This window comes from Triticum dicoccoides, chromosome 3B (genome assembly GCF_002162155.2).
Source record: "Triticum dicoccoides isolate Atlit2015 ecotype Zavitan chromosome 3B, WEW_v2.0, whole genome shotgun sequence".
In the NCBI taxonomy this organism is placed as follows: domain Eukaryota; kingdom Viridiplantae; phylum Streptophyta; class Magnoliopsida; order Poales; family Poaceae; genus Triticum; species Triticum dicoccoides.
In genome coordinates this window covers 675,117,912-675,123,695 of record NC_041385.1, presented here as the reverse complement: position 1 = coordinate 675,123,695, position 5,784 = coordinate 675,117,912, and positions in this window count along the sequence as shown.

Below are 5,784 nucleotides of genomic sequence, written 5' to 3'. Positions count from 1 at the left end.
TGCAACAGCGGTGGCATCCATCTCCGCCCAGTATGTCTTACCACGGGCGAGAGCCATCCGTGCACCTTCTATGCATGCCGACCGCTTCATCGCCTCAATATGCGGCACCGCCCCAAGAAATTGCTGCAACAAGCCAAAATAACTCTTTGGCTTGGGCCTTTTCGGCCACAGATGAGCGACCACATCCATCATGGCTAGTCCGGACAATCTATTCAGCTCAGCCCACTCAACCAGCCGATCACTCAACGGAAGTGGATGCTCCGGACTATGGAATTGAGACCAGAAAAGCTCTTCCATTTCATGATCCTCCTGGCTTCGAAAGTGCACGACTGCGTCCGCCGCACTCGCCGCCAAGTCCAGATAAGGATCCTCCGCACCGTACAATCGGCCCAGCTGAGCATACTTCGGATCCGTGAACTTCCTATGCAGCATAAAGGGCTTTCCAGCCACAATGTCTCCGACCTGACGCAGTTCCTCCTTCATAGCCCGCATCGCACTATGGGCATCCTTGGCTTCGGCATCGGCCTTCTTCAGGTCCTCTTGCTCCGCTCGGCATTCTCCTTCAAGAACCTCCAGGCGATCGGTAGCAACTTTTAATTTCGTGGCCATTCCGGCCATCTCCTCCCTGCTTCGGCAGTGAGCAGCCTTCTCGGCTTCTAGCTCTTCTGCTGCCTTCAAGGCAGCCGCCTCGCCTTTTCTGGCTTGCTCCTTGGCCCGAGCAAGTTCTGCTCGGAGGCCTTCCACATCTGCATCAGGCATACAAATCGTAAGGAATGGGCGTCAGCTCCCTTACTAGGCGACCGCAGAGCAACCACATACCTTGTGACTCATCGAGTCGTTTATTGACCAGCGAGATGTCCACATCCGCAACATCGAGTTGCCTCTTCAGCTCGGCAAATCCTTCAGTTCGGCTGGCCACCGAACGTTCCGCCACCTGCATAGGAAAGGCGACAATCTATAACTGAGATTATGATCCTCGGCACGCTGCCGCTTTCGACAGCATACCAAGTCTTAGGGGCTACTATCTATACAGGGCGCACTTCATGTGCAAAACTGTCAAAAGGTATGTCATTTTTTGCGTACCTAAAATCTCATCAGCAAACTTCCGACGGCCTCACACAACCCGCTTTCGGCGGATGAGATCCTTTCAATCACCATACCCATTAATGTGCGGTGATCTTCTGAGATGGACGCCCTCTTAAGCAAATCCCGCAGCTCCACCGGCTGTACTCCAATGGGTGCTGAACTCTCTGGCCCCGCCGGACTCGGGGAGACCCTCCGCAACGACACCTCAGGGTCGTCCGCCCCGCGCGACAGGGCGGCAGATGGAGGCGTTTCGCTCTCCATCATCTCCGGACGAAGGTCTCCCAAAGATGAGCTGTGCTGAGATGGGCTGAGGTCCGAACTACAAGGTGAAAAACTTCGGTTACCCTTAGAAATTAAACAAGGATGTCCACTATTACAAAATCCCCCCTTTTACTTACAGCTCGCTAGAGGGCTGATTCCTTCGAGGAGAAAGTTCGGCCGGGGCTCTTCCCGGCCCGGGACCTTCCGGTGCAGATTTCTTTCCCCGCTTTGAGGCCTTGGCCTCCGGGTCTTCGGAAGCGGTCCTCTTCTCCCCCTGGAAGGAGGGACTCTCGATTCCTCCCTTACTGAAAGCCTCCGTGGCGGAGGTGGTATGTCCCCTGTGCCCTTCTTCTCCCTCCTCCGAAGGTGCAACCTCTAACATTTTGATTAACGCGGGATCCTGCGTGGTCTCAGGGAGGGGGGCCGGACACCGTATCAGTTTTGCTTGCGTTATCCACTCCTGTCCGAAGGATAGCTCGTTAAAAGGAAAACCCACAGTAAATAAATGGACAATGTGTCCGGACACAGGGCTACTTACTTGAGTATCCGGGCGATTGCAGCTTAGGCCAGCATCCTCGGTCAATTCCAGACGCATCTCTTGCGATCCGAAGAACAGTTCGTACATCTCCGCGGGTGTCAAAGCCACGAAGTGTTGAAGAGCTCGTGGCCCCTCCGGATTAAATTCCCACAGGCGGAGGGGGCGACGTTTGCAGGGCAGTAGGCGCCGGATCACATAACCTGTACCACTACGGCCAGATTGATCTCCCTTTCTTGGAGGCCTCGAATCCGGTCCTGCAAAAGGGGAACGTCCTTGGACGGCCCCCAGTCACGCCCCTTGTTGACCCACAAAGTCAGCCGCTGTAGAGGGCCCGAGCGGAAGACGGGCGGCAGCCTCTGCCTGCTGCCCCTGGGAGCGGTGATATAGAACCACTCCTGTTGCCACAAGCCGAGCTCCTCCTGAAAAGATACCTCGGGCCATGGAGCATCGGCCCTCTTACTTATAACCGCCCCGCCGCACTCTGCCTGACGCCCCTCAATCATCTTCGGCTCCACGTCGAAGGTTTTGAGCCACAAGCCGAAGTGAGGGGTAGTGCGGAGGAAGGCTTCGCAGACGACAATGAATGATGAGATGTGGAGGATAGACTCTGGAGCCAAGTCATGGAATTCCAGCCCATAGTAAAACATGAGCCCCCTCACGAAGGGATCCGTCGGGAAGCCTAAACCCCGACGGAGGTGAGACACGAACACGACGCTCTCACCAAGCTCGGGAGTGGGAATAACTTGCCCTCGGGCAGGCAGCCTATGCGAAATCTCGTAGGTTAAGTACCCAGCATCTCTTAGCTTTAGCACGTCCTCTTCGGTGACGGAGGAGGGCATCCACCGGCCTCGTAGGTCGGGGCCGGACATTGTCGAAGATCAAAGGTACCCAAATATGGAGCCCTGGTTGTTGGAACTCGGGGCGAGGGGCGGATTCGATAGAGGATTGAAGGAAAAGAACGGGCCTTGGTCTCATTATAAAGAGGAAGAATACCAAGAGCCATCCCCGTGACCGTTTGGAACCCTCCTTCGATGGAGGGGGCGTGGCAACGGGCGCGGTTGGGTTACCCACGTCCGTATTGATGGGAATCCCGGAATAAGGGGAACACAATCTCTGCTTCGACAAGACGTGCCAAGGAAACCGCCTCGCTAAACGCGTGGAGGTGGAACAATAAAAACAATTCGAGTAAAGGCTTGGTGATGGTGTGACGTCACGCCACAAAATACGTCAGCAGATTGAACTTGTGTAATATTATTCTCTCTACGGTGGTATGTGGAATTTATCTTGTAGAGCCAGACACTATCCTGGTGTTCACAATCTTCTATAAATTATTCGGAGGAAGAACCCGCCTTGCAATGCCGAAGACAACATGCGCGCCGGACTCGTCGTCATTGAAGCCTGGTTCAGGGGCTACTGAGGGAGTTCCGGACTAGGGGGTGTCCGGATAGCCGAACTATCATCATCGGCCGGACTCCAAGACTATGAAGATACAAGATTGAAGACTTCGTCCCGTGTCCGGATGGGACTTTCCTTGGCGTGGAAGGCAAGCTTGGCAACACGGATATGTAGATTTCCTACCATTGTAACCGACTCTGTGTAACCCTAGCCCGCTCCGGTGTCTATATAAACCGGATGGCTTTGGTCCTTAGGACGAACAACAATCATACCATAGGCTAGCTTCTAGGGTTTAGCCTCCTTGATCTCGTGGTAGATCCACTCTTGTAACACACATCATCAATATTAATCAAGCAGGACATAGGGTTTTACCTCCATCAAGAGGGCCAGAACCTGGGTAAAACATCGTGTCCCTTGTCTCCTGTTACCATCCGCCTAGACGCACAGTTCGGGACCCCCTACCCGAGATCCGCCGGTTTTGACACCGATAGAGGGCCCAAACTGAAGTCGGGGGGAGCCACCCACTTTGTGCCTCTGGGAGCCGTGACGTAAAACCACCTCCGATGCCATAGATCAGACACCTCTGGGAAGGAGCCCTCCGGCCATGGGGCACTGACATTCCTGCTTATCACAGCACCTCTACACTCTGCATGTCGCCCCTCAGTCATCTTCGGCTTCACATTGAAGGTCTTGAGCCATAAGCCGAAGTGTGGAGTGACATGGAGAAAAGCTTCGCACACGACGATGAACGACGAAATATGGAGGATAGCGTCCGGAGCTAGATCGTGAAAATCTAACCCGTAGTAGAACATGGGCCCTCCCACAAAGGGATCAAGGGTGAAGCCCAAGCCACGAAGAAAGTGAGAAACAAACACGACGCTCTCATTGGGCTCGGGAGTAGGGATGACCTGCCCTGGAGCGGGAAGCCTGTGCTTGATGTCGGCGGTCAGATATCCGACCTCCCTAAGCTTTGCAATGTCCTCCTCTCTGATCGAGGAGGCCACCCACCGGCCTTGGTTGGATCCAGACATGGTGGAGGATCCGGGGTGCTTGAGTTTGGGTTTCAGGTGTTAGAACTCGAGATGCAAAAAGGTGCAAGGGTGAAGGAAAAGAGGGATAGGCCTCGGCCTCTTTATAAAGGGGATGAATACCAAGCATCATCAGCGTAACTGAGGGAGTCCTGGATTAGGGGGTATCCGGACAGCCGGACTATATACATCATCCGGACTATTGGAGCGTGAAGATACAAGACTCAAGACTCCGGCTCGTGTCCGGATGGGACTCTCCTTTGCGTGGAAGACATGCTTGGCGATCCGGATATTATATTTCCTTTGTTGTAACTGACTCTGTGTAAACCCTAGCCCTCTCCGGTGTCTATATAAACCGGAGAGGTTGGTCCTTCGAAAGCCGATCACAATTACAATCATACCATCACAGGCTAGCTCCTAGGGTTTAGCCTCTACGATCTCGTGGTAGATCTACTCATATCTTCAATATTAATCAAGTAGGAAGTAGGGTTTTACCTCCATCGAGAGGGCCCAAACCTGGGTAAACATTGTGTCCCTTGCTTCCTGTTACCATCAGCCTAAGACGCACGGATCAGGACCCCCTACCCAAGATCCGCCGGTTTTGACACTGACATTGGTGCTTTCATTGAGAGTTCCTCTATGTCGTCGCTGCAAGGCTCGATGGCTCGTCTCGTTGTCAAGGACAACATCACCTATGGGAGAGCGCTGGCTATAGGCCAAACTCTCTGACTTGGCAGCTTCATTATGGCCGCCCCATTAGCTGTCGCGCCAACGATGGCCTCTCGGGTCACCCCGCATAACCTTCGCATCAATTCAGAGCTTGCCAAATAGATGGATTCGATAGAGCTCTCCTCCCTTAATGTGCTCTTGGATCGCATCACCGCTTTGGGAGTCGCTATGGACTATGACTGGATTGGGATTAAACCCGACCAAAGGGACATTAGATCCCCGCCGGCCACCCATGAGATAGAGCTAGTGGAGGAACCACACACGCGTTGCCCCTCAACTTTGAGGATGAATTTTGTCCGGATCACCGAACTCTGTGAGCCGAACACCTCTCAAAGGAAGACATGACCCGGGTCCCGGACTTAGAATCGGGCATTCGGCCGAAGAGATTGGGCAACACTCCGGATCCCAAGCTGTCGGGCTCGGAACCTCCCATGCCCCCGGGTGTTAGATCGGATCAAAATCCGGATTCAACCAACAACACTCACCTGGACTTAAACCGTCTCTCCCGCATCAGGCAAGAGCCCCAGGAGACAGTACATCGTTACTGGGCCAGATTCTTCCTTGCACTTAACAAGGTCAAGGACTGCCACGACGAGGCCGTAGTCTCACTTTTCTGCAAAAACTGCACGAACAAAGGACTCCTTAATGCTATAAGTCGCCGTGACATAGTACACTTTGCGGACTTGGCACCCATAGTATAGAAGTACTGTGCGATGGGAAGCGCCTGGAAAACCCAAACGGAATTTT